Below are 14,712 nucleotides of genomic sequence, written 5' to 3' on the forward strand. Positions count from 1 at the left end.
GAATTAGGAAAACTGAGCCTCCGAAGAAACTCTTGGCCTATTTCAGTTTTACTCAAGGACAGCCCCCCGCCGCCCACCACCTCAAATATCTACTGTATCTCATATACACTATTACAGTTTCTTATCCAACTCTGTCAGATTTCTATGAAATTGTCATAAATCCTAAGATTAAAAAAAGAAAAGAAATGCTTACATTCTTGCTATTAAGATCTCGAAAGTGTGTCTGCCACTTTATATCAACAATTAAACATACAGAATCTCTGGATTAGCTAGAGGGAACATCAGGTAAACACAGGCAAAACACCTGTGAATAGAAATCAAAATGATTTCGGTAGGCTGAGTAACTTGATTACACTGAGAACCTTGATTCCTCACCAAAAGAAGAAAAAGGGACAAAAACAGGAAATCATCAAAAGGGACATGCAAGGAGATCAGCCAAACAGTAGACATTTTCCTGGCACAAAGCAGACACTCAATATTTGATGAGATTTATAAGTAATTTTGAGGCTAACTCCTTCAGTCCTGAACATTTAAGGCTTAAAGCTAAAATCCTGTCCTCCATGTCTTCCCTGTGGCTAAATGGGGAGATTAAGTTTTTCTTGAATATTTCTGTAATGGTTTCCCATAGCCAGCTGCTCTCTGGAAGAGGTCAAGGTGGCTGCAGTGATATGAAGTTGTCCCTTGAATCCAGACCTGGCAATTCTAAAAGGCAGTTTAGAATGTAAGCATGTAACTACTCAGATGTAATCCTGGTGTCAGTGGGGGCTGTGGTCATCTGAGGCTGGAAAGTCCACTTACGTGGCATCTGGCTCATATTCCAGGTTCATAATGGACCAATCACCTAAAAGAAACCTAGGAAGGTAAGTGATTTCCAGGCTAAGCAAGCAGTTTAACAGAAAAGTTGTGCTCCTACCTGCCCCTCCACCATCCAGTATTACACTTGTGATAGTATTGTGCCCTTTGACTCGGGATTGCTCTGAAGGGAGCAGTGTCTTGCTGGAACAGGTGTGGAGTTCATACCATAGCCTTCATTGCTTGAATGAAGGAGGCTACATGTCTGTGGGACAATTGGAAGGAAAATCTAATGTCTGGCCCCACAGAAGTGCAGACTGAAATAAAATAGAAAATTTGTATCAAGTGTTCCAATTCCTGGGAGAAGAGGGCACTGGACAAATTACTTAGAAGTGCAGAAAGGTATGGAGAATGAGAAACAATCCTTGGGGGAAAGAACTGCTCACCCGAGTGAACTAAGTGAGCACTTTTAGGAAACTACCTTTCTAGAGAACTAAACATAGGTCCTGGAAGTGTTAGTGTGGCTTTATTTCTAGAGACTATTCAGAATTCCCATCACTGTAATCAGAAGGCTTTGAAACACACTCTATCTAAACAGTGATTTGAATTCCCACATACTCAGCTTGCTTTTGAGGGAGGTTTGGACAATTTGGGGCTTTAATTTTGTATATGGGCCACGAAGGTATAGAAAACTAAGCCAGCTGTGGAATGAGAACTCCCAAGAGAAGGAAGACCTACTGGGGATGCTTTGAACTCATTGAACACAACTGTCTCATAATGAAATGGAGCTCTGAAAACACTGATTTTCCAAGGTTTCAAAAGCAAAGACTTAATTAGAAAAATAATGCACGTGTTCTTAAAATAACCAATACTCATTTTTTTCTAGTAATAGCATTAAACTGCTTATCTTTAAACGGTTAAAAATCTTCCTTTATTTAAAAAAATAGAGATTATTGTTTGTTTATTTATTTGTATTAAGCCTGACACTGAGGCAGGATATCATTAAACAACATAACCAGAGGAATGGTATATACCAAACGGGGGGAAAAAATGGTGTGCTTCTGCCTGTAACGCCTGTGTGCAGGTTTGAGCAAATTGATCCGGAATCATAAATTAGCGTCTGTTCTCTTCCACACTTCCTTGTAAGGACACTTGGAGGTATATAAAATTTAGATGCTTACACATACATTTTTTTCCTTGTTGACTTTTACTTGAAATATTTGTCCTGTGAATCTATTCTTTAACAACAGTGCTTTTAAGATTTAGTCCATCTTAAGGGTCACTATAAAGCCAGTCTCTTTAATAATTTGGTAAATGTTAAAATATTCTATAGTTAGCAGCAAATAGACTGTTATTAACTTATTTTACTCAGATTAACAGCAAACTGATGGCATTGGTTTGGCATCTAGAAAATTGGTCATTGTCTTTAATTAAGGTATTTGGTCTATAGTGTATCCCTATATTTATTTTATACCATTGGCTAGGTCGAAAGATTTTGCTATTTTTCAACTGCTTAGCTATACTCTGAATATATTTCTTTTTTATTTAAAAATAATGTTGAAAATTTACATACAGAAAATATTACATAGATTTGTATATTAAAATACATAATTGTTATTAAAATAGAAAAACATTAGAAATATTAGACATATTTATTATAAATGCTAGTATAAAAATGTAATAAAAAATAAACCCCTGTAGGACCTCACCATTCAAAGATAATCGCTGTTCCCAATTTAATATATTTCCACTTAGTTTTCATTTCTATCACATATTATTTGTACATGGCCGAGACCATGTGTCTGAACCTTGTTTGCATCAAATGTCTCATTATGTCATAAGTATTTTCCCCACATCATTAATTTTTTCATAGAATGTTTAATGTTATATAACATTTCTCAATATGGATTTAAAATATTTTGTTTAACCTTCCTTCTTTTGCAAGGTATATAATTTTTCTGTATTTAAAATAATGCTGCAATTCAACTTTTTTTTGCATTATTTTCTAAAGAAACTTTTCCAGGAGTAAAAAGTACAGGAATATGCGATCCTTTTTTATGTTTATAATCCGTACTGTCACATTGCTTTTCTGATCCACTGAAAATATCAGCAATGTGAGAATTTCCCTATTCCCACTCCCAAGCAGTTCGAGACCGTGTCTTACTAAATGCCTATATTTTCACCCAAATACTCTAATATTCTTCTATTTTTCCTTTTCCTTGTTTTTTCTCCTCTTTTAAATTCACTTTAAGTATCTCATTACTACTTTAAATTTCTTTGGTTACTAGGGCAGCTAAAACATTTTTATCAGATTTATTAGCCATTTATGGTCTTCTTATATAAAATGTTTTCTGCAGTTTGCTTTTGAAATAGCCTCTATGTGACTTTTCCTTCTGGCTGGTGTCAAAACATTTCTAGGACCAATTCCAATAAATTTACTCATTGCCTTTTGATTCAGTAAAAATTGACAGGAATCCAGAAGTGATGATCTCTTGAATGTTGTTATTATTCCAAAGGTCCATATAGAACATTTGATTCAAAGAGGCAGTAACGTTTTGTAGGACCATTATGTAGCTATAATTATAAATTCTTATATCATATCCTGAATCTTGTGTCCCTTGTTATAAGAACTCATTTAAAGTAATATTTAAAATCAGAACTTAAGTTACATTTTTTTCTTTATTCCATCTTAGGACAGTATCCTAAATATCAGCTTGAATGTGAATTTTGAGAAATTCCTAGCCACAGGTCATAATGTTCCTGTGTGCCAAGATAAGTTGGCTGAGAAATCCTGGATAAGATTCAGACATACATACAGGATGAGACTTCTCATTTGGCACAGAATTGGCTGCACGAGAAAGTATTCAAGGGATATGAACGAGGAAACTACCAATTTAAAAAGATCATCTTCTTATTTACTAAAATAGAGCTTGTTCCCCAAATAGGCCTATCTATTCAAAATGTAAGCCAAATCATGCTACTTCTCTGCCCAGGATGCTGTACCGGCTCACTGTTTTACTTGGAATAGAAATTAGGCCCTACACAGCCTTTCCCCAGCATGCTCATCTCTGCCATTTCCTCCCTGCCTTCACCTTCTCTATCCCCTTCATTCTCTCTGCTCCAGCCACCCTGGCCTCTGTGGCATTCCTGGAATAAGTAAACTATCTGGCCTTTACATTAGCTGTTCTCTCTGCCTGGGTGTTCTTCCCCAAGACATTCACAGGGCAAACCTGCTTACTCCTTCAAATACTTACTGAAATGTCACCCTCTCAGTGAGGCCTATCTGACTCTTTTATTTAAAATTGCAACCTATACCCTCTTTTACAAGAACAGTAAGGAAGAAACAAATGACTATTTTCTCCTGCTATCCTCTCAACACAGATCACTTCTGATCACCAAGATGTGTGGGATTTTCCCCCACGCCAAGCAATTCACCAGCAGACACCAACTGGGTGTCCTATAATTTAATTCAATTCTGACAATAACTGGAGTTACTGCAGACCCCACAGGTTAAGAGCTTGTCCCATGAAACTGCCCTCCACTTCAGATACCAATCCCAAGTCTCAGGTTCTGTTCTATACTTCTGACCTACTAGCTACATATCGGAGGTTCCCACAATCCCCTGTGGGGTTCAATAATTTGCTAGAACAGCACATTTTTTTGTGTGTGAGCCCAGAAATGAGGGAAACACTTTGCTTATGTTTACCCATTTATTATAAAGGATATTACTAAGGGTACAGATGAATAACCAGAGGAAGAGGCACATGAGGTGAAATATGCGGGAAGGGGCACGAAACTTTCAGATCCTCTCCAGTCATGCCATCTTCCTCGCACCTCTACACATTCAACAACACAGAAGCTCCCTGAAGCTCAGAGTTCAGGGATTTTTATGAAGGTGTAATTGATTATTACCTCAATTCCCAGGCTCTCTCCCCTTCCCAAAGGATAAAGGAAGTACTGAAAGTTCCAAGCTTCTGATCAAGGCTTGGTCTTTCTGGTGAAGAGTCCCCATCCAAGAGCCCATCAAAAGTTACCTCGTTAGAACAAAAGACACTCGTATCACCCAGGAAATTCCAAGAGATTAAGATTCTGTCAGGAATGTGACCAACGACCAAATATTAGAACAAAAGATTCTTCTAGCATCCCGATTGCTCAGGAAATTATAAAGGTTTTAGAAGCTCTGTGCCAGAAACCAGGGGCAGAGACCAAATATATATTTCTTATTTTATCACAATATCAGACTGTCAGTTCTGAGCCCCCTTACCTTGCTTTGCTTCTCTCCCCATAACAATGATCACCAATCACATGGAAAGACTTATTTATTATGTTTATTATCAGTTACCTTTTTAGAATACAAGTTACAGTAGGGCAGGAATGTTTTGATTGTTGTTTAGCAACATGTGTCTCAGTAGCATAAAACAGTGTCTGGCAAATAGTAGATATTCAAGAAGTATTTGTGAAATGAGTTAAAAATGTCTTTAAGGGGCTGGGCACCTTGGCTCATGCCTGTATTCCCAACACTTTGGGAGGCCGAGGCAGGCAGATCACCTGAGGCCAGGAGTTCGAGACCAGCCTTGCCAACATGGTGAAACCCCGTCTTTACTGAAAATACAAAAATTAGCCGGGCATGGTGGTGGGCGCCTGTAATCCCAGCTACTTGGAAGGCTGAAGCAGGAGAGAATTGCTTCAACCTGGGAGGCAGAGGTTGTGGTGAGCCAAGATCGTGCCATTGCATTCCAGCCTGGGCAACAAGAGCAAAACTCAATCTAAAAAAAAAAAAAAAGTTCTTAAGAAAAAATACAGATGGCAAGTGTGCTGTAGATGGTATTTGAATGGCTATCTAGAAAAACTATGTAAGCTAATTCAGTCTTATATCACCTTTGTGATAATATAGACAATATTGTTTATTCATTCATTAAATAGACATTTATCAGTCATGGGCTATGTATCAGCAATGTGTTAGACAGCAGGGATATAAAAGGGAGAAAATATAATCTGTCTTCAATGACTATATAGACTAGCAGCATGTAAGAGGGTGTCTGTAGGCCTGGCACGGTGGCTTATGCCTGTAATCCCAGCACTTTGGGAGGCTGAGGCAGGCAGATCACCTCAGATCACCCGCTGAGGTGGGCAGAACATCCTGAGGTCACGAGTTCGAGACTGGCCTGGCCAACATGGTGAAACCCTGTCTCTACTAAAAATACAAAAATTAGCTGGGCATGGTGGTGGGTGCCTGTAGTCCCAGCTACTTGGGAGGCTGAGGCAGGAGAATCGCTTGAACCCAGGAGGTGGAGGTTGCAGTGAGCCGAGATCATGTCATTGCACTCTAGCCTGGGCAACAAGAGTGAGACTCTGTCTCAAAAAAAAAAAAAAAAAAGGAGGGTGTCTGTAATAGTCAATTTGCATCAATTTGACTGAGCTAAGGGATGCCCAGAAAGCTGGTAAAGCTTATTTCTTCTTGTGTCTATAGGGGCGTTTCTGAAAGAGATTAGCACTTGAATCAGTAGAAATAAAGAGGAAAGAAGTAAAGAATATCCATCCTCTGTAATGTGGGTAGGCACCATCAAATCTGTTCAGGGCCCAAATAGAATAAAAAAGGAGGAGGAAGGGCAAATTTGTTCTTTCTGCTTGAGCTAGGGCTTTCATTTTCTCCTACCCCTGGACATCAACAATCCTTGTTCTTGAGCCATCAGACTTGAACCAGAGCTTATATCATTGGCCCCCCTGGGTCTCAGATCTTTGAGTTTGGACTGAAACTACACCACCAGCCTTCCTGTCACATGAACCAATCCCTTATAATACATCTCTCTCTCTCTCTTTCTTTCTCTCTATATACACATATATGTGTGTATCTGTTGTGTGTATATGTGTGTGTGTTTTATATATATAATACATCCCTTTATAAATCTCTCCTTCTCTCTCTCTCTCTCTCTCTCTCTCTCTCTCTCTCTCTATATATATATATATATATATATATATATATATCCTATTGGTCCTGTTTCTCTGGAGAATAATACAAACAATAAACCCTGAAGATGAAAAGTGGCTCTAGAGGAACAGAATTTTAAGAATGAGTTTTCTGATTTGGTTCTGAGGTTTCTGGAATTGGCTTTCTAATACCATTACATTAATGACGTTAATGACTATTTCCAGTTCTAAAGAGAGCACTGATACTCCATTGCATAAACTAGTTATAGAGATAGAAAATATCTGCATTGAATACTCCTGATCCACCATTTATATGAAATAAGAAGCTAGATGACTCTGTATACGAGACTTTCAAACATTTTTTTGAAAATTAATGAGTATGATAGCATTGTTTGGTTGCTTCTTATGTTACTGGACAAAGTGGTGAAAGAAAAGGATGAGCTAAGGGATTCAGATTCCCAACTCAAGTGTCGTATATATGACATAATAACTTCTATGCGTGCCCTGAAGGATTCCTTATCTCCCGTAGCCACAGGGTTGAAATTGCTGAAAATCAAATGCAGAACCTCATGCTACAATTGGCTGAATTACAACACAGGATTTTCCAGATCAATAGCTGCATACCAGGTATCAGGGGATGTATTAACTTGCTCAAGCAATAAAACCACATCTGGCACAGCAGCCGCAATTGGAGTCACCACCTGGTAAGTTTGTGATAATCCAATGTCATTCTTCAAGATCCATCTGTCTTCTGCACAAGGCCAAATAGGAGAGTTGAATAGGGTCTTTGTGGGAATCACCACTCCTGCATCTTTCAAGTTCTTGATGGTGGCACTAATCTACGCAACCCTTCCAGAAAAATAGAATTACGTTTGACTTACTATTTTCCTAGGAAGGGGCAGTTCTAATGGCTTCCACTCAACACCTCTACAATAATAGCCCTCACTCCACAGGTCAAGGAACCTGTGATCTGCAGGATTTCTACTGTTAAAAGTCAAGACATTGATTGGGAAAGAATGGAATACTATAAGTTGGGATGGAGACATGCATGAAGGTCCTGATGAAACTGGGAACCTTGAGACCATAAATTCTGACGAGTCATCTTACCAGTAGAAGAAGTCTTCCCAACCCCAGTGGTATCAGCCTCTCTACCCACAGTTGTATTAGTCTTCTAAATTAACCTCACATTACCTGAGGAAATGGTAATGACCTCTCCTGAGGCTGTTGCCATGCAAAATAATGTCCTCAGGACCCAGTACCACCACTGCTCTTTGCTTCTAGACCTAGAGCTAGACTCAAGTCCCAGAAGGACCCTGAAGATAAGGTAGAAAGTGTGACCCATAAGGAGGTACTACACTGCAAAAGAACTACATGAGTTTTCTAATTTATACAAGCAGAAATCAAGGTAACATGTGGTGTGGAAGTGCATACTAAGGGTGTGGAATAATGGCGGAAGGAATATAAAATAGGATAAGGCTGAATTTACTGATAAGGGCCCACACTAAACAGAAATTCTGCATTTATTGTTGTAGCTGAGGGAGTTATAAGGGGCTTTAACAGTTTGTTTGCTTGGGTAGCTGAAACACTGACCGAAAGATGGCCCATTGTGAGTGAACTGGAAATGCTGGACAAGGCTTTGTTAAATGGAGAAGAAGGGATTCAAAGGCTTGGGGAGATTGGAATGTTAGAGTGGACTGTCATTTAAGACCTGCTCACCTACACTGGGAGGGTCCAGGAGGCAGGCCTTTCACATCTACTGAAAGAAATAAATGTGTGTGGGGACCCTCAATATTAAAGGGCTCTGTGATCACTCTTCTCTGTAGTCAAACCTCACAGTAGGAACTATAGTCACTGAAATGGAAAACTTAAATGCAATGGGAGTAATTGGATTTCAGGGCGCTTAACTGCCAAAGACAAAGTGAATGTGGTTACTATAATAGGCAGCAGAGTCAAAGCAGCAATCAGAATAGTCTGATGTGAACAGACCTATAGCACTGGCTAGTTAATCATGGTGTAATAGATAGGAGCCTATTAAAATCTTATTTGATCTGTATAAGCAGAAAAGTTCTAGGTCAAGTGAAGAAAAGATTAACTTGAATCACAAAAACAGAGAGTCACATCCTCTCAGTCAATTCCAAGAGACCCAAATATCACTGTGGCCCTCTAGTCAGAGTAGAAATTTATGAAGGTCAGGTGATCAATGGAGTTTTAGTTCAGGTGCATCTCCCAGGGGTCCTCAACCCATCCTGTGGTTATTTCCCTGGCTTTGAAATGCATAATTGGAAATACACTTAACCACTGTCAGAATCCCTACATTGGTCCTTGACCTGTGGAGTGAGGACTATTATTGTAGAGATGTTGAGTGGAAGCCATTAGAACTGTCCCTTCCTAGGAAAATAGTAAGTCAAAAGTAATTCTATTTTTCTGGAAGGGTTGCGTAGATTAGTGCCACCATCAAGAACTTGAAAGATGCAGGAGTGGTGATTCCCACAAAGACCCTATTCAACTCTCCTATTTGGCCTTGTGCAGAAGACAGATGGATCTTGAAGAATGACATTGGATTATCACAAACTTACCAGGTGGTGACTCCAATTGCGGCTGCTGTGCCAGATGTGGTTTTATTGCTTGAGCAAGTTAATACATCCCCTGATACCTGGTATGCAGCTATTGATCTGGAAAATGTGTTTTTATCCATACCTGTCCATAGGCCAACCAGAAACAGTTTGCTTTTGGCGGGCAAGGCCAGCAATATACCTTCAATGTCCTACCTCAGGTGTATAGCAACTCTCCAGCCCTATGTCATGATTTAGCTCACAGGAAACTTGACTGCCTTTCCCTTCCACAGGATATCACACTAGTCCATTACATTGATGATATTATAGTGATTGGACTGAATCAGTAAGAAGTAGTCGCTACTCTCCACTTATTGGTAAGGCATTTGTGTCTCAGAGATTGGGGAATATATCCAACTAAAATTCAACTGCCTTCTGCTGTAATGAAATTTCTAGAGGTCTAGTGGATAAATTGTTGCATCTGGCCTCTCCTACAACCCAGAAAGAGACCCAGTGTATTGTAGGTGCCTTTGGATTTTAGAGGCAAAAAATATTTCTCATTTGGGTGTGCTATTCTAGTCTTTTTACCGAGTGACCTAAAAAGCTGCTAGTTTTGAGTGGGGCTCAGAATGAGAGAAGGCCCAGCAACAGGTTCAGGCTGCTGTGCAAGCTGCTCTGCCACTTGGGCCATCTGGTCCAGCAGATCCAATGGTGTTTAAAGTGTCAACGGAGATAGGGATGCTGTTTGGAGCCTTTGGCAAACACCTATAAGTAAATTGCAGAGCCAGCCTTTAGGATTTTGGAGAAATGTCTTGACATCAGATAACTACCCTCCTTTTAAGAAACAGCTTTTGGGCTGCTACTGGGCCTTAGTAGAGACTGATGAACCACCATGTTATCATGTGATCTGGACTGCCAATCATAAACTGGGTTTTTTCTGACACCCAGCCATGAATTTGGGCATGTATAGCAACAATCCCTCATCAAATGGAAATGGTTTATATGTGATCAGGGCCAAATGGGCCCTCAAGGCATAAGTAAATTACATAAACAATTAGCCCAAAAGTGAATGGCTCTCATTGCTGCTACACTGCCTTATCTCTCCCAGCCTGTACCTACAGCCTAATGAGGAGTTCTCCACAGTGAATTGACAGAGAAGGGGAAGACACAAGCCTAGTTAACAGATGATTCTGCATGATACACAGGTACCACTCAAAAATGGATAGCTGGAACATCTCTAAAGGACAGTGGTAAAGGGAAATCCTCCCAGTGGGCGCCACTTGGGGAAGTGTACCAGGTTGTGCCCTTTGCTTGGAAGAAGTGGCTGTAAGCAATTATGTACCAATTCATGGACTGTAGCCAATGATTTGGCTGGATGGTCAGGGACTTGAACATGATAGGAAAATTGTGACAAAGAAATCTAGGGAAGAGGTATATGGATAGACCTCTCTGAAGGCAGGGGGAGATATTTGTGTCCCATATAAATGTCCACCAAAGGGTGACCTCAGCAGAGGAGGACTTTAAGAACAAAGTCAATAGGGTTCTATTGGCACCTGTTAGTCTATTTCTCCAGCCACCCCTGTCATCACCCAATGACCTCACAAACAAAATAACCATGGTGGCAGGAATGGAGATTATATGTGGGCTCAGCAACATAGATGTCCACTCACCAAGGCCAACCTGGCTATGGCACCACTCAGTGCCAAATCTGCCAACGGCAGAGACCAACACTGAGCCCCTGACATAGCATCATTCTCCAGAGTCAGCCAGCCACCTGGTGGCAGGTTGATTACACTGGCCCACTTCCATCATGGAAGGTGTAGCATTTTGTCCTTACTGGTATAAACACTTTGGATATGGATTTGCCTTTGCTGAGTGTAATGCTTCTGACAAAGATACCATCTGCGGACTTACAGAATGTCTTATCCACTCCTATGTTATTTCAAACTGCATTGCTTCTGATCAAGAAATTACCCTCACAGCAAAAGAAGTGCAGCAATGGGCCCATGCTCATGAAATTCCCTGGTCTTACCCACCATCCTGCAGCAGCTATCTTGATAGAATGGTAGAATAGTCTTTCGAAGACTCAGCTGGCATCAGCTAGGTGGCAACACTACCAGGGCTGGGGCAAGGATCTTCAGAATATGCTCTGAATCAGCATCCAATATATGCTGCTGTTTTTCTGTTAGTCAGGATTCACAAGTCTAGGAATCAAGGGGTGAAAATGGAAGTGGCACCACTTACTGTTACCCATAGGGACTAATAAAATTTTTGCTTCCTGTTCCCATGACTTTATGCTCTGCTGACCTAGAGATCATAGTTCTAGAGAGAGGAATGCTTCTACCAGAAGACACAACAATGATTTCGTTGAAGTGGAAGTTAAGACCCACCCAGTCTCTTTGGTCTCCTCATTCCTCTGAATCAACAGACCAAGAAGGGAGTTACAGTGCTGGCTGAGGTAACCGATACTGAATACCAAGAGGGAAGTGGACTACTGCTCCACAATGGACATAAGGAAGAGTATGTCTGGAATACAGCCTATGCCCTAGAGAATCTTTTATTATTGCCATGACCTTTGATTAAAGTCAGTGGGAAACTATAACGATCCAATGAAGGCAGGACTATGAATGGCCCAGACTCTTCAGGAATAAAGATCTGAATCACTCCTACCCAATAAAGAAACATAATCAGCTGAGGTGCTTGTTGAAGGCAAAGGGAATACAGAATGGGTAGTAGAAGAAGGCGGTTATCAATACCAGCTATGGCCATGTGACCAGTTACAAAAATGAAAACTAATTGTCATAAGTATTTTATCCTTATTTTGTTACAAGTGTATTTGTTTTCTTTCCTCTTTTATTCCTCTTTTATCCACTTATCATGTAGCGTAAGATGTATTAACTTTACATCAGTATTTTAGTATTATTAATTTTACATCATGGTATTTAAGTCACAGCATATTAGGGAAGAGTAAATATATCTGTTAAAGACTTTACCTCCTATTCTAGGAAAGGGATTTGTACATTTTTGTTGTATGCTGGATAGTTGTATCATATTAAATGAAATTATGACCTTGTTGTCTTTATTTGGAGATCAAGTATGGTTTAAAGAGATGTTTATAAGAAACAAGTTGACAAGGGATGGACTTCTGATGGCTAATTTTATGTGTCAACTTGATGAGCTAAGGGATGCATGCCCAAACAGTGGGTAAAACATTATTTTGGGGTGTGTTTGTGAGGGTGTTTCTGGAAGGGATTAGCATTTGAATTGGTAGACTGAGTAAAGAAGATTGCCCTCCCAGCGTGGAATCATCTAATCAGTTTTTGAGGGCTCAAAGAGAACAAAAAGGAGGAGGAAGGGCAAATTTGCTCTTTCTACTTGAGCTGGAACATTCATTTTCTCTTGCTCTCAGACATCAGCACCATCAGCACTTCTGGTTCTCAGGCCTTCAGGCTTGATCCAGGAATTATATCATCAGCCCCCAGTTTCTGGGCCTTTGGGTTTGGACTGCAACTATACCACTGGCTTTCTGGGTCTCCAGCTTGCAGATGGCAGATCATGAGACTTCTCAGCTTCCATAATTGCATGAGTTAATTTCTCATAATAAATCTCTCTATAGCTATATAAATATCCTATTGATTCTGTTTCTTTGGAAAACTCTAATACAGCATCCAACCCGGTCTTACCAGGGGGTGGTCAGGAAAGACTGAGAGGTGAGATGATGTGTTGGGGAGAGGGTGCAGAAGGCATTCCAGGTAAAGGAGGTAGCATGTGGTAGGATGTGGCTCCTGCTTACCCTAAAATCTATGTTAAGGAATTTGGCCTTTATCTTTAGAGCAGTAGGGACCATGTAAGTATTTAAATAGAGGTGTGGCATACTAGATTTACATCCTAGAAAGAGCACTATGTCCCCTGATTCTCAAGGTTTGTGTTCAATTTAACAAGCATTAAATGAGCCCTTATTACAAGCAAAGCATCCCTCCTTTGTGCTTTGGGGAAAATTAGAACATAAAAATTTTTCATAGACATACCTATAAAAAATTAAAACTATATTGGTAACCTACATTTTAAGCATATGAATACAATATATTTAAAGAATCTTGTTTTTTTCCCAAAGTTAATTGCAATATGTTTATATTGGACACCAAGGGAAAAAAATATTTTAAAAGCTTACTGAGAATGAAAAGGAATACATCTGCAACTTATAAGGTTGTGAGACTTGGTAGTTGCTTCATAAATGTGCAGCAGAAGCAAGTTCATATGTATTCTGAAAGCATGTTTGATGCATATGACTAGAATTTATGAAGAGGCAAAGCTATGTTCTTTATGAGCTCTAGGCCTTTCCTGCCTGGAAAGGACAGCCACCCTCTTGTGGGTGTCACATTTTGTCATCACTGCAGTGCAGGTGTGAGGAGCAGCCCCATACTCCACTTTTCCATGTGCCCAGTGATGTCATTAGAGTCTTTGTGCTGGCTTCAGTAAAACAATCTTCAGGACAGACTATCCTGCTCTGCCCTTATACCCTTTTTCTGATGTTGCACAATATTTAGTCACTTCTGGGATTTCCTATCAGAGTTGAGAATTGTGGGAAGAGGAAAGGCATTTTCATAAGAGTTTATTATATTATTTGGGTTCAGATTTGTACATTCTTGATTGGTTCTCTCTGTTCAAAGGTCAAATTCACAATAGTGCTTTTGACTCTGCAAGAGATAGATTTTCTTTGTCTCCTGTAGAACGTTCTTACTACCTATGAATAAAACTTTATAAATAACGCAATTATTTGGGATCTATTTTTGTATTATTCTCTCTTTTTTATTGCAATTATTAAGAACATGAACTCTAGCTGGGTCCAAACCAGGCACTGAAACTAAGTCTGTAGTCTTAGGCAAATTTTTAGACCTCCTTTTGCCTTAGTTTTTCTCCTCTATTAATAGAGATAACAATTCTCCACTTTCATAGCATTGTAGTCAGCTATGATACATAAAGCCCTTAGAATACTACCTGTATGATACTACCCAACATTGCATTTTGTAAATTGAGTACTTTGTAAAGTGCTTTGAAGGAAAGTCAGAATGAAAAAAAAATCCCTGAAATGGGTAAATGCCAACTCCAGAATTAATATTAGACAGTTGATTGCATCTCTCTCATTTTAACACAACTTTGATGGCACATGCAATGAACAGTGACTATACCCACATCTAAATTAGTGCTAAGAAATCAATAGCTAATTGAAACATTAATGTGGCCAGTATATTATCCATTTTGCTTTGTTTTTTAATTGTTTCTACTAAAGTAGCAGATTTTTATATTGTGGGTTTTTTTTTTCTTTTGGTCTTTTTTTCAGGTTCAGAAGGAACATGCTGCATTTAAGTAATATAGGCCTAAGAGTTGTAACATCTTAACCCATGGTAAGATGTTAAAACAAATGTAGCCATCAGTGATG

At 39.5% G+C, this 14,712-nt stretch overlaps 1 long non-coding RNA gene across 1 annotated transcript in view; it reads left to right on the top strand.

Annotated features, from left to right (window-relative positions):
• Positions 1-739: 739 nt before the first annotated feature.
• The window catches only part of LOC129049154 (uncharacterized), a 28,106-nt gene continuing 14,133 nt past the window's right edge, over positions 740-14,712 (top strand). The window contains exon 1 of the long non-coding RNA XR_008511986.1: positions 740-860. This is a non-coding gene — a long non-coding RNA (uncharacterized LOC129049154). The remainder of the gene's footprint in view (positions 861-14,712) is intronic.

Source organism: Pongo abelii, chromosome 10 (assembly GCF_028885655.2).
Source record: "Pongo abelii isolate AG06213 chromosome 10, NHGRI_mPonAbe1-v2.0_pri, whole genome shotgun sequence".
In the NCBI taxonomy this organism is placed as follows: Eukaryota; Metazoa; Chordata; class Mammalia; order Primates; family Hominidae; genus Pongo; species Pongo abelii.